Here is a 24347-nt window from a genome sequence, read left to right as displayed (position 1 = left end):
GAAAACAGCTGCCAGCAGGGACACCATGAAAAACTGATGAAAACCAATCACCTAACAAATATCTTAAGATGTTTGTTTCCAGTCAAAATGAAAAGAGAGAACGTGACAAAGTGTAGCTCAACCCCTTCTTCTGAGGCTAACTCCACCAAATGCCTGATTATGGAACAATGCCAAGACGTGGGTTGAGAGCTGTGTGAGGGGACATGGTCTGGTCGTGAAATCTGACAACAACTTGCAGGTGTCTAATGAGGAGCTGCTCACACTGCCGTTCATGTTGTGGAGAGAGAGCGAGGCGACAGAGCTAAGGTCGTAGCTTTGGTTACAATATTGGAACGGAGAATGTGGCTTTATCCAAATATTGATGGAGACGTAACCTACGAGCCTCGTACTGATTAGACGAGTGATGAAAGAAACGTGTATTCAGTACTTTACACTAAACTGGGACGCACAGCACCTGGATCAGCAAATAACATTACTAGATATACACTGGTTATACTGGTTTACACCTGAAAAGTGGTTTAGGTGTTTAGTTGATCCACTGCTGCCTCCATTAGTAAGTTCAAATGTGTTATTTTGTGACCTCAGCACTGAGTGCTAAGATAAGGCTCACATATTGTGATGCTTTTGGTTTGTTGTTGATTAATAATTTGTTTCTCTGTGATAAATGAAGTGTTACACAACCAAACTATGGGGACGTAGGAGGCAGCGTTCAACAAGCACAAATCAACCCCAATCAGTGTGTATACATACTACATGTGTGCTATTTATATCTAAATGCAGAGCGTGTTTACTCACTTAAGCACGCACACACACACACACACACACATACTGTAAATGCACATACACACACAAAGATTTGCTACCATGCCTCCATGTATCAATCAAGGCTTCTAACAGTTGGGTAATTGGAACAATGTTAGAAAAAAAATCTACTTGTCAGTGGTAAAGAGAGGAGGAGTGAAGTATAGCACGCATGCACACACACACACACACACACACCGTCCTCTCAGCTCTGTAGAAGTACTAATTAACAATGTTGTTAATTAACTAACAATCTCAGCAGTTCTATCCAGAGCTATGGGTCAAATGTCACATCGTCAGATGCTTCACATCATTAAACAAAACATGGGGGGAAAAATATAAATGCATTTTCACAACAGCAGCACAGACCATAATTACATGCAGAGCCACTCACACACATGTTTGCTGTAAGTTATTCTTGCACATGCTTAAACATTTAAAGTTTAAAGTTTTTGAAGTGCGGTCGTATAAGAAGTCGGCACTGACACCGACGATGGCAGAAACATTAGTGCTGAAACACAAAACACAAAACGCTTTAGTAAAATAAATAAAGAATAAGCTTGACAGTTCATCTCTTCACTAGACTGGAAACAAACAAACTGCTCACTCTCCCACACCAAAGTCCATAGAGAAAAGGAGTCATTTAAGCTCATGTCTACTGCTGTTGGTAAGACTGTGTCACTAAGGTAAATCTGAATGAAGGATTTCAAACAGCATGTTTCTGTCAGGACTTTGAGGTGAGGGTGAAAGCTTCATACACATGAACATTTAATCAGGTTAGATAACTTAACTCAAGTGCTGTCGATGCATCAATACCTCACACAACGAACGCTGCTGCCTTCTGATCGGCTTCATTAGTCTGCTGTGGTTTGGACGTGAACGCCGTGTGAGGCTTTAATTGTGAAACCAGCTCACCGAGTTAAGCATGGAAGTTTATTCTTCATAACAAACATGTTTTACTAACTTTATGGTTCTTGAGTTTTATCTACAAAGGCCACATGGCCAATACATGGACCCGGAATGACATTTAGCCCAAGGAGCAGCTTTAAACGGTCCACTGCATTCTTACAGAAAACTAATGTCTGTGTCCACAAAGACACAGAGAAGGATCTGAGCAAAGAAACAATCACCACAACAACAACAACAACAATAAATAATCTGAATATAGTCTCGTTGGGAGGTGTGACCACATCTCTTTACGTCTCAGGGATCTGATATCTTCTGAAATGCTGGGGTTTCACATTTAAGTTGCATTTCTTCAGGCATAAGTTGACTCATTGTTGCCACCACCACAGTATTAATGATGCGTTACCAAATCACAAGTCATCACTCACAAGAACAACAGTTGTGCTGTTCAATCATCGTGATCGTACAGAGTTAGACTGAGACTCAGATCGATAAATGAAGCAACAGTTAATAATCACTACTCTAAGACACTTTGCTCATATCCAACTGGGAACTGTATCTCTTATAACTCCAGTCACTTTTATCATATTAATAATGTTAGTGACTGCATCATTGACCTTAATATGTAACAGCCAGGACTTCCTACAGCTAATATTGATAAGACTGAATTAATTACTATTGGTCTTGACACAGTCAATGCAAAAACCTCTAAGCAACAGTGCTTTCTGTCCCAGAATGAAGTACATAAAAATAACCTGAGATAACAAGCTGAGCTGCAGCTCAAGAGACTAACCCGGTGTCAATCTGGAGTCTGTTATACATGCGTCCATTCCAGCAAACACTAAAACACAGCACATGAGTGCAATTCTAGCTTTATCTTTATTGGCTTTTGGTAAAAAATTAAAAATGTCTCAGATCTCCTGACCAGGTTTCTGGAGTAAGTATTGTATAAGGTACTTAGACCCAGTCGGAGTCAGCTGACTGTGCGCTGCACTTGGTTTCTGGTTTTAGTTTAGTTTAGTTTAGTTTAGTTTAGTTTAAGACTGACAGCATTGTGTGTTGGGTCGTGTTCAAGCATCAGTTGACAGGGCAGCAGTCAGACGAGTCAACAAACAAGAAGGTCATGCATGTAAGGTTTCAGGAAATGTGTGTGTGTGTGTGTGTGTGTGTGTGAAGGATGTTGGCATCATCTGCAAATATGAGCATATTTCAGAAGTCCAGTTACTTATGTCATTGATCTAATCCCATACCTTTCTATTTTATTAAGCAATATATCATGATTTATAGTATCACATGCTTTTTGAAAATTAGATTTCAAATGTTACTTGATTATTACTCCAACTGCATACTTTTTCCTATGTAAACAAGTAGTTGTATTAGTACTCTGTTAGTTATATTAGTGTTATAACTGTAAGTGTTAATTTATGTTTCTCAATAAAATGACTTATCAATGAAGAGTTTTTCCAATGTTTTAGAGAATGTGTGAAAGTAGGGACAGGGGAGTCTGTACTTACTTACATCCCCTGTTTTATATACTGCTATTACCTTTGGAGTTTTCATTAGACATGGAAATATTCCAAATTCAATTCATATCAGCGCCATTCCAGTCAGCAGACATTCCTAAAGATGAGGAAATAAAGTCGAGAAGAAGAAGAACAGACAGAAGAGCAGACTCAAAACCTTCAGAAACTTGTTTTTTTATTTCAAATAAGCATAATGTGCTTAGTAACACGTTATTTTCTGTGGGATGAGACTTTTGATTGTTTTACACACATTTTAAAGAGGGGGGATGTTTGTTGTCATTTAGATACTGTGTTCTTGATATTATTCAATCCTTTTACATGCTAAGTTTATTTTCTCTTTCATCTGTTTAATATTATTTTACTTGTAATGTTTGATGTCTTCCAACTCAAATAACATCATCCCCCTATAATCTCCTGTGTTAAATAGAGGCTCACCTAATACAATCTATGCCAGTGTTTTTGTAAACCGCTGACTCTCTGACTCGTGTCAAATGTTGTAGAGAAAACGTGTGTTTTTAACATGCGTGGACAAAGCTGCTGCTGCTGCTGCTGCTGCTGCTGCTGCTGCTGCTGCTGGTCCATTGCGGCCCAAATTGCTAAGTTTGTGTCATTTGGAATAAATGGTTTTAAACACCACAACATTTTAACTTACTCATGAGAGAGCAGGGAATCTCTTGGCGCTCCTGCTGTGATGTAAATGTGCTGATTTTCTGTGTGGACTTTGAGTCAAACATTTTAGTTTAACAGTGACAAAGTGACATTCTTAAGATATGGTTCACTTAAGTGGCAAAGATTTTATTCGGTCTTCGAGTCTTTAGAAAGAAAGGTGGCTAAAATGATTTCCCCCTGCTGGCAGCCATGTTGTGAGTGAACATCTGTTCACATCTGTGCATGAGCATGCAGCACACTCGTGTGACCACACTTCAAAAACATAAAACTACCTTTAAATGGAATTACAAATTCTCCTCCATCTCTTTTTAAAGTGGATTTAAGTCAAATGATATTAAGTGTGTCTCCGCCTAAAGTGACAAGTTTGTTTCCAGGGGTTTAACACAATCTGCACCAATCACCTTATCATTAAAACACAGTTAACAATGCAAAGACGTCCAGATACTCAGCACAAGTGGATGAAGTGAGCCTGTCAGTTTGTAAAGATGGGAGAGGAGGTGTTTGGAATTGGCTACTAATTACTCACTAGATTGTCTAATTAAGCTGGCAGTTAATTAGGCTTTGCTTACACAGCCGTTATAGCTGTGAGAGGGTATTTCATGTTTCAGGGTCAGAGGAAAGACGTAGGTGTAAAGGCTGACAGGGACAAAACATGGACAAGTCTCTCTCTCTGTGTGTGTGTGTGTGCCTTTTATGACATAAACACTGACATTGACAGAACCAGTAGTCCTCATGGAGACCAAAACATGGTCCTGATGGGGCAGAACCTCATTTTGAGGAACTGGTTAAGATTTGAAGTGTGTTAAGGTTAGGGTTGTTTAGGCAGTACAAATGATTGAATGAATGAATGAATGAATGATAGTTGCACAAACCTGTGTTTTGTGTGTATCACACAAAGACTATTCGAGAATTTGGCTCAAACTTTAATTTGGATGTAGCCACCAGTGCACGTTTCTGTCTGAACCACTTTTAATAGGAGGTGACGTCATGTTGTCTTTGTTAGCCCTCATGGATGTATTCAGATTTGCGTTAGTTAAACTGGGTTAGGGTTAGTTTGGGTTGTATGTAAACTCCCAGCATGCCAGCTTGACTTCAGCTCGGACAGACGGCAGCAAACCCACTGTTATATTAATCTGGACACAAATGTGTCGGCTGCAATAAGGATGCAACAGTTAATCAGCATTGATGACAAAATGGTTGTCTACTGGCCTCTGCTTTATCTTTCACATGAGGGTTGGGCCCCTGGTACCAATCCCAGCTGACATAGGGCCAAAGACTGGTTACACTCAGGACACTAGTCCATCACAGTGCCAACACATGTCCAACCAACCCTTTGCATGTATTTGGGACTGTGGCATGTTCTCCCCATGTGCACATGGATTTTCAAAAATGTCATTCGTTGCATTGTTAGTCAGAGGCAAACACAATATTTCTATAAGATTATACTGTTTAACATGAATAAATAGTAATTATTACACTCAAAGATGTTCAAATATTCTGGCTTCATACTTTACACATGTGAGCTTGTCATTGTTACATGGTTTGTCTTCCACAGGGTTGTTTCTGTTACGGCCCATGGTGACAGTGCAGCGTCAGGACTCTGGTAAAGTCTTGAGCACTTCCCCTGCTGAAGGAGCCTAGTAATTGAACTTAAATGATAAAATCCTGTCTGAAGAAACGACTTATCTCACAGAGGTCCAAGGCTAAGCACTTTCATTTCCTCCAAAATCTTCAGCAAAGACCTTTGAATTGAAACTGTTCCTTCTTTTTCAGCACGATGGTGGAAGTGCTGAGCCAGGTGAGAACTCAGTGGGCACATTATGGATTATATGGTGATTCTATGCTTTCAGTTACATGGGAAACCCGTTTTATAGTGTTGGGGTTAGGGGTGGGAAATTCTTTCAACAAAACGACCGACAATCGACACGTCCTCACCTCGACAAAAAAAATAGAAATTTGTGAATTGTATTTTGTCTTTCAAGTTATTACATTATTGAAATAAACATCTTCATTTGTGCGCTCCACAAATGAAGACAGCATCTCACCCAGTCAAGATCCTGCACTCCTGCCACATCCGTGCCAGTGGAGAGAGTTTCCTCTGCTGCAGGAGTAATAGTGAACAGACTCCGCCCTCTTCTTCCCAAACACGTGGACATGTTTGTGTCCTTGAACAAAAACTAGAACAGTTCACCTGTTAGAGACTCCGCGGGTAGAACAAAAATACATTTGGATGAATTGCGGGCGAGTCGCGGTTGAAATAAATAAACAAATAAATAAACAATACGTAGGTTAACATATCGACTAGATCTGAAATGTGAACATTGTCAAAACATTATTTTTCATCAGGCAGAAATGAGTTGACTTAGAGGATCTGCACAGCTGCTGTGTTCCATGATTAACAGGCTGTTACTTCAATGAACGATGATCGTGTGCGGGTATTAATTGTTAAAAAAATCATTGTTTCAGGTGGATTATTGATACATTGATACATTATTGATGTTTAGCAGCGGGTGCAGATGACATTACAGCTCACCCGCACATCTCTATCATCTTTTATTTGTGATGAGTTCAGCGTGATTGGTCTCTTTTTGTTTGGTTTAGTTGTCGCTCACTGTTGCTCAATGTTTTTCAGCCTAAAATGAAGTCGTACAGTGTAGAATATTTCACACCCTCTGCATTGCTGCTGTTGCTGCTGCTTTAAAAACATCGACTCTCAATAGAAGTCAATGCTTATATACGAGTATTCTCAATCATCAAAATCAGCTGCAGAAGTCGATGAGAAACAGTCGAGTGCTGCAGCGTATCTCAGTGTGGATGGAGGTCTGCTGCGTGGCTCGAGGGAACACTAAACATGAAACCTTTTTTTAACTATAATAGAGTAAAATGAATTGGATTGCCTTAAAAGTTGGTACAAAAACACACAGTAACTTATTTTGATACATTTATTAATTGTTTTTTTTTTATTTTAAATCACTTTTAGATGTAGTTTTTCCCGTGTGTGACTGTTATTCCTATATTTACATTTGTGTCAGTGACAGATAATGGAACTAAATATAGTATTTACTGTATTATGTATATTTAAAGACACATTGATAATTGTTACATAATGAAATTGTAGATTTCTGAATCATTCTATAATCTAATTGCCGGGTACGTAGAGATTCCACCCTTCACTGTTGCAGCAGCAGCTGAAGCCTGAATGTAAAGCAGAGCATATGTCACATCCAGTCTTCACAGCTGTCATAATCCTTTTGTTTCACAAGGACAACTTTGCTTATTGTCATCCATCAAAGTCCTCACACACTCTCAGATGCACACACTTGGTGCAGCACAGAAATTCCCAGAGACTGAGTGAGAACCAACAGATGGTTCGTGTTTGTTTTTCCATTGACACGTTATACTGGACTCAGGAAAGCATTAACAACACGTGCTTACAACAGTAACACAATGATGGAGTGGGAATTAGGGTGCAAAGGTTTGTATATTTTTTGATATGGAATGCATAGTCCGCAATAAAATAAGTAATAAATAAAATAACAATAACAAACAGAATAGAATAAAAATAAATCAGTAAATACTCAAAGTATTCCATCAAATTACAAATCTATTACACAGTAAATATCTTTTATCACAATACCTAAAAATCTGAATCAGTATTTGTTTTGTTTTATATAAAGAAATGTTTAATACAGCAGATACTGTAGAGTGTGTGTGTGCGTTGTATAATATTCAAACATCAGCAGGCCATTTATCAGCGGTCTGTCGGCTGCGTTGCTCCATCCCACTGAGTCTTAATTCATCACTCTGCTTTGTTTCTGTGGAAAGCTGCTGCTGAGTCTTCCTCAAACACGCTGCAGATAAATACACTCCAACAGTTCACTGTGGCTGTGTAACACACGCTCTCAGCAGGGTGAGGCAGAGGGAGCCACCGCTGCTGCATGACACCAGAACACATGATGCAATAATGTTCATTCCTGCATGATGACTTTGGTTTCATTAATCCAGATAAGTGACTGGCAGAGACACACATGAGGTTCACTGAGTCACATTTACATTGATGTTTGTAGCTCACAGGACACATGAGATCCTGCTTTACTGCGGTTCAGTTTGTTGTAAAGGTAAAGGAAGTGAGCAGCACACACACACACACACACACACAAACACACACACACTTCATGACGCATGTTTTAGGAGACAAGCCTTTTGAAACATGGATTAAATCTGTCTTTCATTTATTTATGACTTAACTTCAGTGACGATCTGTTTTATCACTTGAATATAATTCATATTAAGCAGAACGAGAATGAACACAGGTCACCATGAGTTAGAACTACGGCTCAGGGATGATGTCGATGAAAATGATTGTAAATAGTGTAAATGCACAGTCGCACAAATGTGATTTGTTGTGTAACTTAAACACCAGGGAGAGTTTGTGAAGTATGAACACGGCGCAACAACTCCCTGATGTGTTTGTGATATTTTCCTCAGCTACAGTGAATCACTGCACCACAGAGGGCTTTAGATCTATATCCAGATTTGATGAAAAACACAATGTGTATTAAGATTATACATTCATTGTTGGTTTGGCTGTGCACATGGGGAATGGTGACATATGCATGAGTGTGCACATGTGTACACTGTATTATATATTTAAGTGGCTTTCTGTGATCTCCTCCCCTCTGGAGAGTCAGCAGAACGGGTCCATCAGTCAAAGGCAGACCAGGAAAACCACAGCCAAGACTCAGCTGCTGAATCAGCCTCCTCCTCCTCCTCCTCCTCCTCTTCCTCCCTGCATTGGCCCATCAGGCGTCTCTGATCACCTCGACAACTCTGAGCCTACATTCTGTAAATTTGCTGAAAATCATCCTTTTTTTTTTAATCTAGTCTCAAAAAGATTTTTTTTTAAGCTTCTCGCTGCTTCTGCCTATTTTCCTCTGGTGTTACTTTTGATTTGATTTCTCACAGGTCTTTGTGGTTCATGACAAAGTGCAATACACATGCATCTTTCTCTCTAATACACATCCAACAACATTACTGACATTACTTAAATGGAGACAGATTCAAATGGAAGCAGCGAGTGTGACAAGATAACTTTAAATTAACTTTTGTTTTTTGTTGTTTTGCAACATGGCTGCCAGTGGAAACACACGTGATAACAAACTTTAGCCACCTAATAAAATACAAACCTTATTTAGGCTATGATGTCATAAGAACATGAGCACAGCTTTTCCCACCATTAAATCCTTTTCTGCTCACTCCCTCACACCAAAGTCCAGAGAGAACATGGACATTTTAAATTCACTGCGGCCTCATTTAGTGAGTTTGTGTCTCACTGGATAATCCAAGAAAAGTGTAGAAATAGTGTAAAAGTATTTTACCTCAAATGAGGCAGAAGTACACCAGCACCTCTGTGTCCCTGTGAGCTAAAAAGTGATTTTCTCTCTGAACTTTAGTGCTGTAGACAAACGTGATCTCCGGGAAGAAAAAGCTCTTTCATTCTGAGATAAAGTGAAAAGACGTTTTTGGTTTAAAAAACCAGCTCTCCTGAAGTTCACTGGGCCTTATTTCCATTACAAATGGATGATTCTGTCCATTTACTTTCTTCAGTGTCGTCTAATGCTGCATTCACACCAGACGCACGTTTGTCTCTGTTCACTGTGTCAAACTTATTTCCACTAGAGATTGTTCATTAACTTTCTATTTCCCTGTTGTTATACAGCTAATAAAATACCCTTTACTTCACAATATGTCTTAATTGTGTTCTCATTACACACGGTCAAACATGGATCTATTTACGTGTGTTAACACTATTACAGTAACTCCCAGTCAATATAGTCTCTTACTCTCTGTTTGTTATTGATTCAGCATCAATATGATATTAAGTCATATGTATTTGTGAGTGAACTTCCAGCTGATGCTCTTCATGAAAACGCCTCAACAAATAAATGAAGAGATGTCATGAGGTTCCCTGAACCCCAGTCAGTATAATGAGAATGGAACGTTCTGACATGTAATAACTGGACTGAAGCAAGCGTCACAACAAAGTGAAGCACACACTGCACCAGCTGGAATTAATCATCTCTAAGAATCTATTGACGGACACAGAGTAAACACGGAGGACAGTGTCCATATGTCAAACTCACGAGCAGCCTGACAACGCATGCACACCAGATCGTCTTCATCTTCTTCTTCTTAAATGTGACAAATCCATTTGTGATCGACTTTTATGTCGAAATGTGGAACATAAACGCATCATCTGACACCTTTATAGGTTGGTTTCAAAGTTTCAAACTGGTTCAGTTTTTTGGATAGAAGTCTGTAGTGAGCACTGAGTGTGCTGTGGGTGCCCCAGTGTGCCCTTTACACCAAGAGACCAGAAAAGCCAGAAACAAACACAAAATGTTCACTCCTGGGCCAAAATCCAGAGAAAACATCAGTTTTTAGCTCACAGAGATGCAGGAGCTGCAGGAGCTGCAGGAGCTGCAGGAGCTGCTGGAGCTGCAGTTGCCTGGTAAGTTTGTCACTCAGCTAAACCTGAATGAGGGATTTCAAATTAGAAAGTCACAAATGGACCCGTTTGAAGTTACTGCTGGAGGCAGTAATGGATCAACATCTCCTGTGTGCTGTGATGTAAAATGGAGGAGTTTCTGATGGACTTTGGTGCGGCTAGTTTACAAAGTGTAACCTTTTATTAAGGAGCTAAAATCTCCTGCTGGAGGTTTTGTTGTCGTCCTTGTGTCAGAGTCGTGCTCAGTGCAGCTACTTGTGACTGAGTCAGTATCTCATACAACTGGGAGTTATCACATTCATTTGTGTTTTTGTTTATTTAGTAAAATCATGATTAATATTCACGTATGTCTTCATACCATGACATACTTACTGTAACAATGTTATTGTCATTATTCTTTTTATTTTCAGTATGTATTTCTTATATTTTGTCATTCAGCTGAACTTTAGTTCACACACACACACACACAGTGTATAAATGTAGATATTTGTTTATAGGCAGAAGTGAGAATTGCCTCTTTTTGCCTGTTGATAATCAGGCAGCATCACGCGGGAAATGCACACTTACTCATCCACGTAATGAGGAGCGAGCACGAGGGGTTCAGTGCTCAGCAGCCCTGTTTCCCTCCTTGCCTGCTTATCTGCCTGTGACTTATTGATTTTATAGAGCATGGCCATGGCTTGATTGACTGATTGTTATCCTCATGTGCTTCGATGACTCACTGTAGTCACTTTTGCTGAGGCTCGGTTGCACCAAAAAGGGATTTCACAGAAAAAGACACTCTTTGTTTGCTGCGTTGCCTCCATCCCTGCTTCACCTCCACACACAGACAACATGTCAATAAAGAGTGGATTGAAGAGTCAGTCTGAACTGGAAATATAAAGTTATTTGATTAATTGCTCAGTTTCAATGAAAATCATTAATAAAGTCTATAATCTATTTTTCCTGAGGAGTTAAATCTCACTTCTGTGCGAGATCAGGAGGTTACTTACAAACATCAAGTGCTTTTTATGGTCAAAAACGTCCAAGTCGCTGCAAACGTCTCATCACTGACGCTCACGTCAGCCGTGCTGTTTCAGACCAAAACCTGAGTGTTGTCGTCGTCACGACCCCTCAGCGTCGCTGCTCACGCGTTTGACCCGGAGTCAGAAGACACTGTGACCCGGAATCTGACCCAGAGTCAGAAGCTGCAGGACGTCTCATGTGATGGTAATCACTTTTCTCCAGTATTTTCCCTGAACCTTGAGTAACAAAAAGCATTTATGAAAGACAAATCTTTTAATATGATTGTTATGTTGATAATAACTGTAACATAACTGTTGATCTTGTGTTTTTTTATACTGTATAATAACTGTAGTTATAATGTATTTGAAAGACAAACACTATCAGTTATCACTGTGTAATTATAATATTCATTTACATCTGGAAAGTTTTTGGTTTTTTATTTTCCCCTCACCAGGTTTGAACCACTTGCTTTTATCCCTCGAAAGTTTGGGTTGTCATGACGATGCACACCCTGCATGTGATTGATGAGGGATGTCCATTTGTCCACCTTCTCTGGCCCTGATGTTGAGGACGTTGCACTGTAGTACACCTGGTTCTTGATGCTACGCAGAATCTCAGTCTTTGTTTTTTGCAAGTTTCTGCAACTTCTTGGACAAACCTGAATAACGAAATAACACACGTTCATTATGAAAGGGCTCACATTTGAGTTTCAACTGTCTTGTGCTATATATAACCTGCAAGTTTATGCACAATTTGTAAATTATAGTAATAGCCACATGTTATGAAAAGCACTGTGATAATTATTACCGTTTTCAAAGTGTCACACATCAGAACTGTCGAATTTGAAGGTCTCTCAAGAACTTCTTGATCTGTGGATGTCTGTCTGTAACAATATAATCCACAGACAACCCATTGGATTTCAGATGGTCCAGACTTTGTCGTAGCCCCTCCTTTTCCATGTGGTAGCTACCGCCCACTTTATTGCTCTGTTGAGAGAAATGCAAACACAAATTAAAGCTTAAAAACAACAACAACATGTCGTTCTCAAAAGTAAAAATTCACATAAAGAAACCCACACACCTGAACTAGCTGGAGGTCCAACATGTTGTTGCTTTCCATGTGCATCAACGAGGAGCTCTGAAGTTAACATAACAATGTGATTTATGTTTAAAATGAAGGTTAAAACGTCAAAAGGTATTTCTGATGATTGTTTTCATTACCTGGTGAATCTGCACGCTGATCTCCTGCACAGTTTCAGTGTGGTGAAAAAGTCCTGCTGATCACGCTGATCATTTGTGGATAATAGCAGGTTCCAAGTATTTCTGTGCATGTTTCCAGAGAGTGTTGTAATGAAAGATCTGGACGTGCAACGCGCTGCATAGCTAACATAATAATAATAATAATAATAAATATAGTGTTTAGAAATTGTCTATTGATTGAAAGTGTCATATGAACACATTCATAGTTTTACCTTTTCCATCTGGATGAAGGATGCACCGCTGAAATATGTAGCAGCAGATAACTGAACGTTGTCAAGTGGGGAATCTTTGCCACTTCCTCATGTAACTGCAGTTTGGACACATTTGATGAAAGGCAACAAATGTGTCTGGACTTCAGTGTCGCTCGCACACTGGACACGTGTCGAGAATTGGACATGTCACGTGTGTTTTCTGTCCTCGTATGCAGGACTTTGTCAAAGGAACAGAACCAAACACATCGAGGTTCATGTCTTTGATCACGAGTGACAAACCTAGAGAACTGAAAGTCAGTACGTACAACAGTGTTGAATCCTGGGATGTTAGGGATTCACCATTGGGGTCGACTGGTGACTCTGGGGAGGTGAATCCTTCTTCCTCCTCTGACTCCACACGTGGTCCAAACCCTGGCCCCTTTACAGGAGTAGATGTAATGTGTGAACATTTTATTATGTTTATTTATTAAGATATAAATAGTGCTCTTCAGTATTTATATCTTAACTTACTTTTGTTGTTCGTGTGTGCTTTCAAAGCTGAGTGGCACATGTTGTCACACATGGAGCTTCTGTTTGTGTGCCACAGTCATTAAAACGACCCTGGTTTGGAAAATAGTACAAGTTACAACAATATTATGGATCATGCAACAAAATAAAAGGTTTTCTCCTTCATTAGCTTTCTTGAATCTGTACCAATTTTACTACAAGTTCTTCCCTACTCTAAGATAAGACAAGTCTTTATCTTGAGACACACACACACACACACACACGCTTACACCCAACTCGTTTAGCGATTAGCCTGTAGCTTGGATAACGTTGAGGTTACTGAGATGATAAACACACATACACATACATGCAAATGAAACACGAGCAAACGCGTGTAGCTTAGCCTATAGCCGGCTATCGCTAATGCTAAACGACAGAACAAGCACACAAAGACTACTATAATACTTACTTATAATGCTTCAGGTGACCCAGCATGCTTTGCTGCTGCTGCTCCTTCCTCCAGGTGAAGTTTGGTGCCGTGTCCTGCTTTATATTGAAGTTTGTGGAACAATCCTCCGTGACGTGGTTGACGCATACATGGAAGTGTTTGTGGAAACGTCGCAGGGATATTCCTGTTAATATTCTCAACTGATACGCTCAGCAGCTACAACGAGAGTAGTTCTTCTTCTTCTTCTACGGTTGAAAGTACGTCACCAGATCTAGTGCCCGGTAAATTGTGGATGGTTGTTTTTTCTCTATATGTGTCCCTGTGATGGACTGGCGATGTGTCCAGAGTGTGACCCTGTCTTTTACCTGGCACAGCACATTCACTCCACATCTTAAGTTAATGAAAGACTGGTTTGATTAAATGAATTTAATAAAAAAATAATAAATTAAATTATGCTTATTAAATTAAACTTATGAGACTGCATGTTTGCAGGTGTGTGCGTGGATGCTCTCCTGTCTCCTGCAGTGTGTTCAGGGGTATTTTTTTCTGTAAGTTTAACAAACTGAAACTCACTTTTCTTCTAATCCTTTATGCAGCGTTACCCCGGCGATGAACCTGCACAACAGTCCCATACAGGAAGTAGAGCCAAGGCTCTGGCGGCAACAACAACAACAACAACAACAACAACAACAACAACAACAACTAATCTCCATCCTATGTCAAGCAAGGATTTAAACTAATGATGCTCTAGAAAAACATTTTTTATTAGGCTGTGACACAGACACCTGGTCAGTACAGTGACAGTAAATGTACAGTGATTTACTGGCAGCAGCTTCACCATTGAAGTACTGTATTTGTTCTGTATTTGAGCGAATATTACTGTAAATGTACAGTATGATACTGGTTTAAGTTGGGAACCTTTATTAAAAACCAAAGATAGATAATCTGTGATGCACAATATTTGTCCTATGACTTGTAATGTGATTTTGATCTTCTGAAGTTTGATGTGGTGGTTTATTGTTTAGCAGCTTGGTGATTGTTTGTTCTTGACGTTGAAGTAGCAGCATTAGCTGTGTGTTTGTTATTAGTTTATCTGCTGTGTAATGATAAGACCAGGCTTTACTGAAAGATGAGCTTCACAGACTCTGGTGTCTGTTTACAGTGATATTTTAGTTTGCATGTGTGTTCCTGCTGAAAACTGTTTTACTGCTGCTACACATGCAAAAACTGCAGCACATGTTCTGTTATTGGATTGATTTATTTTATCCATAACCTATGGAAGAATTGCAGCAACTACAGTTTAGAGCATAAGCATAAAGTGCTGTAGTAATGTATTTTACTTCCTCATGTTTTGATAGGTTACAGCACATTATGATGACTTACCTTGCTCAGCAGACGTTTCCTACTCAAACACAGCTCTGGGCGTTCACAGCAGAGTTTACAGCAAATTCCTGCGATGCATGCATTGTATTTTACAGTTAACACTGTATGGCATGAATAGTCAAATAGTACAAATTTCAGTGCAGAAAAATCACAAAACCTTTTGCATCAGTGTTGCCTAAGTTACCAATTGCTTAATTATGTGTTGTATACACACTTACAACTTGATAACGAGATTTTAATCATTTAAGATCATCATCATCATCATCATCAACAAGTCGTCTGTCAGCTGATGAAGTTCCCATACATATGTTATTGTCAGGTCAGGACTCAGACGCAGAGGAAATACTTTGTAATCAAACTTGATTCTGATCTACACAAAGAATCAGGATATGAAAATGCTACGATAAACAAAACATCTCTCTAAACTACAGATAACGTAACAAAACTTATCAACAAAAAAACTCACTTGAAAACCAGGGAATAAAATCAGAACCAAGGCGAGGAGCGTGAAATAAGGCAATGACGTGGACGAAGCCTGGATGTGGCATGAATGACGACACTGTGGCACGAGGCAAAGGGAGACACAGAAACTCAACACACATGAGAGTGGGGCAACAGGTGGAAAGAATCACGGCAATCAAGGGAGGTGATCAGGCTGGTGACAGGAAGGGCAAGTGGTCTGAAATGAGAGGAAAGTTACTTTCAAAATAAAACACAGGAAGTCACAATATAAAATATATGATATTTACACATCTTAACAAATCCCACCATTTTTACCTTATAAAAGTATTTTTTAAAAAGTATTCAAATAGACCTTGTGGTTACAGAGAGCAATTTTGGAGCAGAGACCTAAAACATTAATAAATACAAACACAACGTTTATTTCTTCAGATTAAAGATATGATGATGCAAAGATCATTTGTTTTTATTTTAAGAATCATGTTTTTCTCTAACAAGGAAGTCTGATGACATCCAACTTCATTAATATTTAATTGTCTTTTTGCAACATTTACAAAGTCGGATGTAAATGTTTTATCCAGATAAAATATGACTTATATTGTCATCATAGTTATACAACAAACAAAACACAGACAGCATAGCAGCAATAAACAAGGAATATAAATATGAATATCGCATGGGATAAAACACACACACACACACACACACACACACTCATGCAGAGCCAGCACAGTGACATCAGCGTGTGTAAGTCACATGATGTTGCTAAGAAACATCTATTCAGTAGACTTACACAATGTTCATTAACTAAATTTCTGATATTAACAACTGTATTTTAGTTCACACAGTTCATCTATAGTTTTGTCTTTATAAAATTGTAATACAGTAATATCATAGACAGTAATTGTAATTTTAGGGCCCTATATAGAACTTCAGTGGGGTAAAAAAAATGCACACACATTCTTGTGGAGACACAACATTTACTTCTATTCATTTACTGAAGTAAAGCCTTATCCTGAACCTCTAACCTCACCTACCTTACCTTACCTTACCTTACCTTAACCCTTACCAGTTATTGCCTAAGCCTAAACTTAACCACACTACCATTCACATCTCAAGTTCTGCCTCATTAGGACCAGGTTTTGGTATTTTGCCCACACCCCGACATGTGCAAGGGTGCGAGGACACATTCAAAACTGAAAAAGTTTTATTTTCTTTTATTTTAGTTTCATTGTGGTTTATTTGAGTATTTGCAGGGTGCAGTCACACATGTTTCAGGCTCAGCTGACAGTAGCAACACATCCAAACCACAACCTTCTGCTCTCTTTTTCACTCACACACACAGATGACATGAGGGCACGGGGACCAGGTTTTTAAGTGGTCCAAATGAAGATGAGTGAGGATGTGTCATCATCATGGAGGAGAAGGGACGACCGCTGTCCTCCCCGCGACGCTCGTCCTCTGGAAACATGGCCCAGACAGGTGCTGCGACTCCGGCTCTCTGCTCCTCCTCAGCCTCCTCAGCCTCTGAAGCCTCTGAACAATTAAAAGAGTGAATGTAAGTGAAGTTTGACAGCAGCGCGACGTGTCACTGAGCAAGTGCAGAATCTTCTTCAAACTACGGTGTCTTACTCGTTTCATGGTGAAATGTAACATTACAGTGCAACTACAACATGTTAACAGAGTATTAACCGTGTAGTGATAAGGTGTAAAAGGACATAGTATCATCTCATTGTTAATAGCAATGATGATAGTGTGGTAAAAAAAAAACAACATTATTACAGTAATAGTACTATCTAAGTAATTGGTAACAAGGGTAATTATAGGCTAAAACAATGTAATAACTATTTACATTCAAATGTTGATAATTACCATATAATAAAGATGATATTATTCATTGATATTACCCAGTAACTACTATGTAAACACACAAACAACATGGCATTGCTACAATAATACTGTATTATGGTAATATGACCATATTGTTACTGTACTGTAATGTTTTTCTACATGAATGAGTGAAGATGGAGAAGGAGTGAGCGGCCGTTTTCTTTTGTTTGACTTTCACAGAAAAGTCAGTTCTTTTTATTTGAGTTGGTAAAAATGTCACTCGGTTAATTCAGTGAGTGATGTGTTGAATATTGTAAACAAAGATGGAGGACTAGCTTACAAACGGCTAATAAACCACAGCAGAACCAGAACCCTTTCCTGGTGATGGACCAAGATTGTGATCACTTTCATTAAACTGATTATTAGATGCTTATTGGTGTAAGAGCTGTGACTGACAGCTCAGATAAGGAAGTCATGATTGGTCAGGTGAGTGAAAGAGAGTGGAGATGTTCACTCTCTGTCTGAATGCAGCGATCCTTTAGCCTTTAGCCTTTAGCCTTTGTTGCTTTATCATGCTAAAGAGAACACTGTGGATTTCATGAAACAAACACATGTTGATATGTAAAATAAATAAATAAATAGAAATCAGACACTGATCGACACATTAGTTGAACCCATGTTACCAGTGAATATGTCTGCATGTGTGGGCCACACAGTGGAGTGCATGGCTCGCACTGTTGCCTCACAGTCAGAAGGTTGCTGGTTTGCGTCCCGGTCCGGGCCTTGTGTGTGTGTGTGGGTGCATGTTCTCCCTGTGTGTGTGTGTGTGTGTGTGTGTGTGTGTGTGTGTGTTCTCTGGGTAATGCAGAGGTTCATTCAAATTCAAACTGCCCGTGTGTGTGAGTGAATCAGTGGTTGACTGCTGCACCTGAGGAGGGTTTACCTCGTCAGGTGCAGCAGCAGTAGCCCCACAACCCTCGTGTGGAGAATAAAGCAGTAGATGATGAATGGATGAATGCATGAATGAATGAACAGATAGTATTAGATTGGTGAACACTATAAACATCGATTAGCAGATGTCGTCCTGTTGACTTCCTGTTTCATCAAATCAGAACCTTTTAACGACGTCTCTTTCAGAAACACGAGAAGAACACGAGCACAAGAGAAAGAAGAAACTTGTCCTGCCGCTCTTCATTAAATCTTTGCCACTTTGATCGTGTTTGATTTATTTTTACAGCGGCGGCGGCGGCGGCGGCGGTGGCGGCGTTCCGTGTGAGGCGGTGCCGTAGGTGTTGTCAGTGGGTGTATATGAGCTTAAATAGCTCTCCTCTGTTTACACAGATCATCTCATTGCACGTCAGTGTGCATCCTTCACACAATCGTGAGCAGGAGAGCTTGTGTCTTCCTCCTCTCGTCTGTACTTTGTGAAGGTTACTTACACCTACGCGCCTCCTCCTAAACTTAATATCCCTTATAAACAAACTTAATTAGTGGGAAGTGATGTTCGCACGGCTTAACTGCGAGCTGCGCTGAGGAGAGAGGGCGGGCGGTCGGCAGGCAAACAGCTGCTCATAATCACCTTGCATTTTCAGACTGGTTATTTTCAGCGTTGCCATGGCAGCCGCTCTATGAATCGCTCAGCGGGTGACAAAAGTTGCTGATGGACGGTGTCCTGATGTGTTTCCGATGCGTGTCCACCCCTTAACCACGGCAGCAGAGACAGCGTGCCTGGCTAATTGATTCTATTTTTACCTGCAGATATGGGAATGTCATTAAAAGTAGCAGACAAACTTGTTCATGTGTAGTTTTTTATTTTATTTATTTACTGTGATGCTGTGAAATGTGGAAAGCAGCAGCTCTGAACTTTTAAAGAGGCTTAACATGGAAGAAAAGGAGCACGTCATCAATATAATGTGGAATTGTCTCACAGTGTTAGTTTTCTGCTGCATTTATGAGCAAGAAAAATAAAATGATAAAAACACTTTTGAACAAATGAGAAACCACATGATCAGAAATAATCGTGCATCAAGTGGATCTTGAGAGGGTCATAAACAGTAATGACAATAATTATGTATGAGTGAAGCCAGATGATTTCAGTGTGGCACAGATCTGTGTCTCTGTGTCTCTGTGTCCCGAGACACCAACTCACTCACTCACTCACTCACTCACTCACGTACATTATTCTAGAATTCTTCACCTGTGGAACTTCCTGATGACATTAATACTAACTAATCTTTGATGTTTATCTGCTGCATCAGAGTTTGTTTCCTGTTCTGTAGCAGCAATCATTTCACATGAGCTACATCAGACAGTAGAACGAGTCATCTTTCAACTCCAAGGTTGTGGGTTCAATTTCCGCCTCCCCTAGTGGCCAAGACACTTAACCCCATGTTGCTCCTGATGGCCGCTTAGCTACAGCGTGTGAATGGGTTTTAAAGATGAGTTTGAAAGTGTGAGTGAATGAGTGAATGAGTGAATGTCAAAAGTGTAAAACAGTCATTAAGACTAGAAAAGTGCTTACATTTAACACATTAGGACCCAAAGGCAGGACAGCAAAATCACAAAGAGAGGGGATGGCAATAAATAAAACACACACCAAAAAATACCCAGAAACAGAGGAGAGCACAGAGACTCGGGCACAGGTGACAACACATTAGGGCGGGGCAGACAATCAAAAGGCAGGAAAACAGGAAACAAGGAACAGGAAACCAAACACAAAGAACTGAAACCCAAACGTAAACCACAACACGAGTCCAAACAGAAGAGTCCCTGAGAACCCTGTCTGTCTGTCTGTCTGTCTGTCTGTCTGCCTGTCTGTCTGCAGCCCGGCTCAGTGTGTTTTCACCGTCACGAGTGTAGACTGTGAAAGTGAATCACGTAACTGTACAATCACCTGCATCAGCTGTGGAAATAAAGACCTCAGGCCCCGGCTGCTGGAAGTTCATGGACGTTGAGGACATGAGGACAGCTGGTGGAATAGAGCAAGATGAAGGCAGATGATCCAAAGAAGAAGATTCCTCATAAACCCTGAATCTTCATTTATCATCTCCCATCTGGCCTGGGTCCATCTTGAAAGTATCAGATTTGTGTTGTGTTAACGGAATATATTATTATTATTATTATTATCATTATTGTTATTTTTATTATAAGACATATACAAGTACACACACACACACACACACACACACACACAGCCCTCAAAGAATGGAGGGATGGGGGTTGGGACAGATATTCTAATCCTTGTAATAAAGAGAAGCAAGGAGAGCAATGACCTCACCTCACCCCACATACCACCCACCCCCCCTCAATCACCTGTCTCCTTCTGTCCACCCCCTCACCTCCCTCACCCATCCTTTGTTAGTCTCCAAACCTCTCTCTCTCTCTCTCTCTCTCTCTCTCTCCCTCTTGTCCCCACTCTGTTTTCAGCTGCCTTTGATTTCAATCTTCCTTTCTCCCCTCCTCGCGTCCACTTGTGTCCCTCCCCCTCTTCCTCCTCCTCCCCCCTCTGTTCTCTTCATATCTGATCTCCTCTTCACTGTCTCCTGCATCTTAGCTGTGTGTGTGTGTGTGTGTGTGTGTTTTGTGTGGCCAAAGCAATGCAACTGAACACACGATTTATTTTAATAATGAACAAACTGGCAAATACACACATTTGTGACAGAACTGTGTTTAACATGACTGTCGACTGTATAAGCAGAAACCTCCACATAAAAACACATTTCTTCTGACTCTACCTCGACTCAGGCCAAGCACCAAATGCACCAAATGCTGCCACATTCAAACACAAGGTTCTCACATGTGATCACCACCATAACAACAACCTCGACAAAAAGTGCTAACAATAAGTCTCAATGTTAGCGCACACTGAATATGATTAATATCAGGCAACTGAATTACACACAAATTCAATACAAAGACTCATATCCATTTTTAATGATGTTTCAGAAATGGAGGATACAGTTACTTTCTACGACTTGTACGTGGTTGATGGTGAAAAGAAATGAAAACACATGGACTTGCAGGAGTCGCATCACTTCCATGATAAACGCAAATCACACAAAAATGATCCCACAGCGCATTATCTTCACTAGAGTGAACACACAGTTAAAGGTCCATTATGCACTACTTGGTGCCATTAGTGGTCACAGTTGAACACACGCCAAGTCAAAATCAATTGTGACAGCTAATGTTGCTAAAGCTACTGTGTCTGATGAAACAGAGCAGGTACTGTGGTGTGTGTGTGGACATTTTTGCCCACACACACACACACACACACGAGAAGGACAAGCTTCTTATTTCATCTCACTGTGTGGAACAGTCTCTGCAACAGAAGAAGCTCTGAGGTCCTGAGGTCTGCGATAACGTTACGTTGTTTTCTTTGACGATACTTGGCCAAGGAGAACAGAGGCAACATGAGGACAGACATGTACACAAATAATCATGTGTTTAATGACATTTAAAATAATTCATTAGAATCAGGAAACACACAGTCTCTCATGAATAATCGACTCTCAGCTCCATGATTGTCTTTGTTTTGGTTTGCTTAGTTTTCTCTTGATGAGCCTGTACAATACCATGTTCTCCTCAAAACTGGAATTTCAACTAGCAATCTACAGCAGCAGGCAGGTTACACCCGGGACAGGTTGCCAGTTAAATGCTGGGCAAACACATCGAGATAAACAACCATTCAGTCTCATCTGTGGGAGGAAACTGGAGAACAGAAAGGCCCTCGTTCAGACCAGGTTTCAAACCCGGGTCTTTTCCCTGCACAGTCTCAACAGCAACACCCGCACAAGTGTGACAAGACTTTCTATACATATCATTTGTTTACTGATATAGTTTGAGGCAGATTCTTGCAGATTGCACCTTTGAGGAACACAATGCACTCTATATCATTTATTTTCTCCCCTGCGCCGCGACTACGGTGCACAACCAGAACAACTGATCACAGACGGATGACAAGCAGCCTATTTTCAATTTATAATCACATTTCAGAACTATGCAGCACATCAGGGAATCTCACTGCATTTTATGTTAACTTTGTTGCATTTATTACAATGGTATCAAGTTAAAGGAAAATCAATACAACACATTCACACATTCATCCACTTCCTTTCAGAGAGGTCTAAAGTAGTCATTTGGAAAATGAGTAAAAAGCATGTGAGGGGTCAGGGGTCATGTGTGTGTTTGTGTGTGAAGCTGAGACTCTACAGTTAACATTTTTACACACTGCCAAAAGCACTGAGGTGTTTGTGAACTGTGCTCAGTGTTGCTTGGTTTCTAATTCTGTCCTTAGAGTCACTCTCCTCATTTATTTATTCATTGTTTTGTTGATGTGCACATCAATTAATTTTAGGATTTTCATTTATTTTCAACATCAGAAAAAGTGTTTTGCAGTGGAGAATTCTACATTGCATGCTCACACATAATAATAAATATTTCGGGGTAGATAATTGATGGCGCACTGTGTTGCCACACTGCAAATTGCATAATTTGCCTCCCTAAATGGATAGTTCACATTTTTTAAACACAATTGCCACAAATTTTCTTGCTCTTCTCATTTCGGCTTTTCCCTAGTTCAATATCTCAGTTCCTCTCCTGGCACCTGATCACAAACAGCACAACTCATTCTGACCCATACTGCCACTCACTCATCGACACTTCTTTCCTTAACCCAGCTTCAATTACATGTCATTACATTACATTACTTTACTTTACTTTACTTTACTTTACTTTACTTTACTTTACATTACATTACATTACATTACATTACATTTGATGTCATTAAGCAGACGCTTTTATCCAAAGCGTCTTACAATAAGGTCATTTAAACATTTGGGTACAAACAATAGGTAGAAGTAAGTAATTGCTTCAAATAAGACAAACTATACATATATATTACAGTAAAGTCAGTATTTCACGCACTCTTAAAAAATAATTTTAAGATCCTAACAAATGAGTCAAATCTGTGACATTCAAAACAGATATTTTTGTTCAGCTTTTATTGTTTTCATCCATTTCCTTTTTGCAGGATCCGTCTTTGTCTGTGTCATCATCACATGAATAGAACAGTGGTAATCTTCTGGTACAACACACACACTCGATCATGCCAGTGCATTTACACTCTCAGATCTAAAACTCCACAGGGGAGCTTAAATAATTAGTTATAATCTGTATGCATACACACGGGAATCAGGCTTTCGACATTTATTCACTAATTAATATTTTAATTTTAAAAAGAGATGGAGATGTTTTTAAAGCCAAGTTATTCTCTGATCCCTGACCTGATTGCTCCTTTTGAACTCTTCTTAGAATGTTAACTCTCTGTGGTAAATGGGGTCCAGGGTTTAGAATCTCTGCCCGAGCCTGAGCCCAAACCGAGACTTACTGAGATTTGTAGCCGCAGAAGCATTAGCATATTCAGGATGTCTCTAAATCTGTAGTATGAGTAATATAGTGGAATGTACAATGTACAGGTGCAGTGCATTTTTAAAAAAGGGAAATAATGATGCAAATAAATGCTGCTGGTGTAAAACATGGGTGTCGAGTGGCCTTGTTTTTTTTATTTAAACTGAACCACTTTGAGTAGTTTAATATGCTGTCACTTTCCTAAAAGAAGCTGCAGTGTTCAACTGTTTATTAACAAAACTATGTAACATCATTTGTTTGCTGCATCCACCTTTACACCTGGATTTTGGTGTTTTGACTCTGTTTGTTTGACTGACCAAGTATAATTCTGCCTCTGTTGTGCTTTTGGTTTATTCTCTGCCAGTGTGCAGTATGTCAAAACACTGAGTCCAGTCTCAGACTAGATCGGGAGCGACATCCATGTAAGATTCATGGATGGCTTCTTCTTCA

This window comes from Solea solea, chromosome 1, assembly GCF_958295425.1.
Source record: "Solea solea chromosome 1, fSolSol10.1, whole genome shotgun sequence".
NCBI classification, from domain to species: domain Eukaryota; kingdom Metazoa; phylum Chordata; class Actinopteri; order Pleuronectiformes; family Soleidae; genus Solea; species Solea solea.
This window is presented reverse-complemented; position numbering follows the sequence as displayed.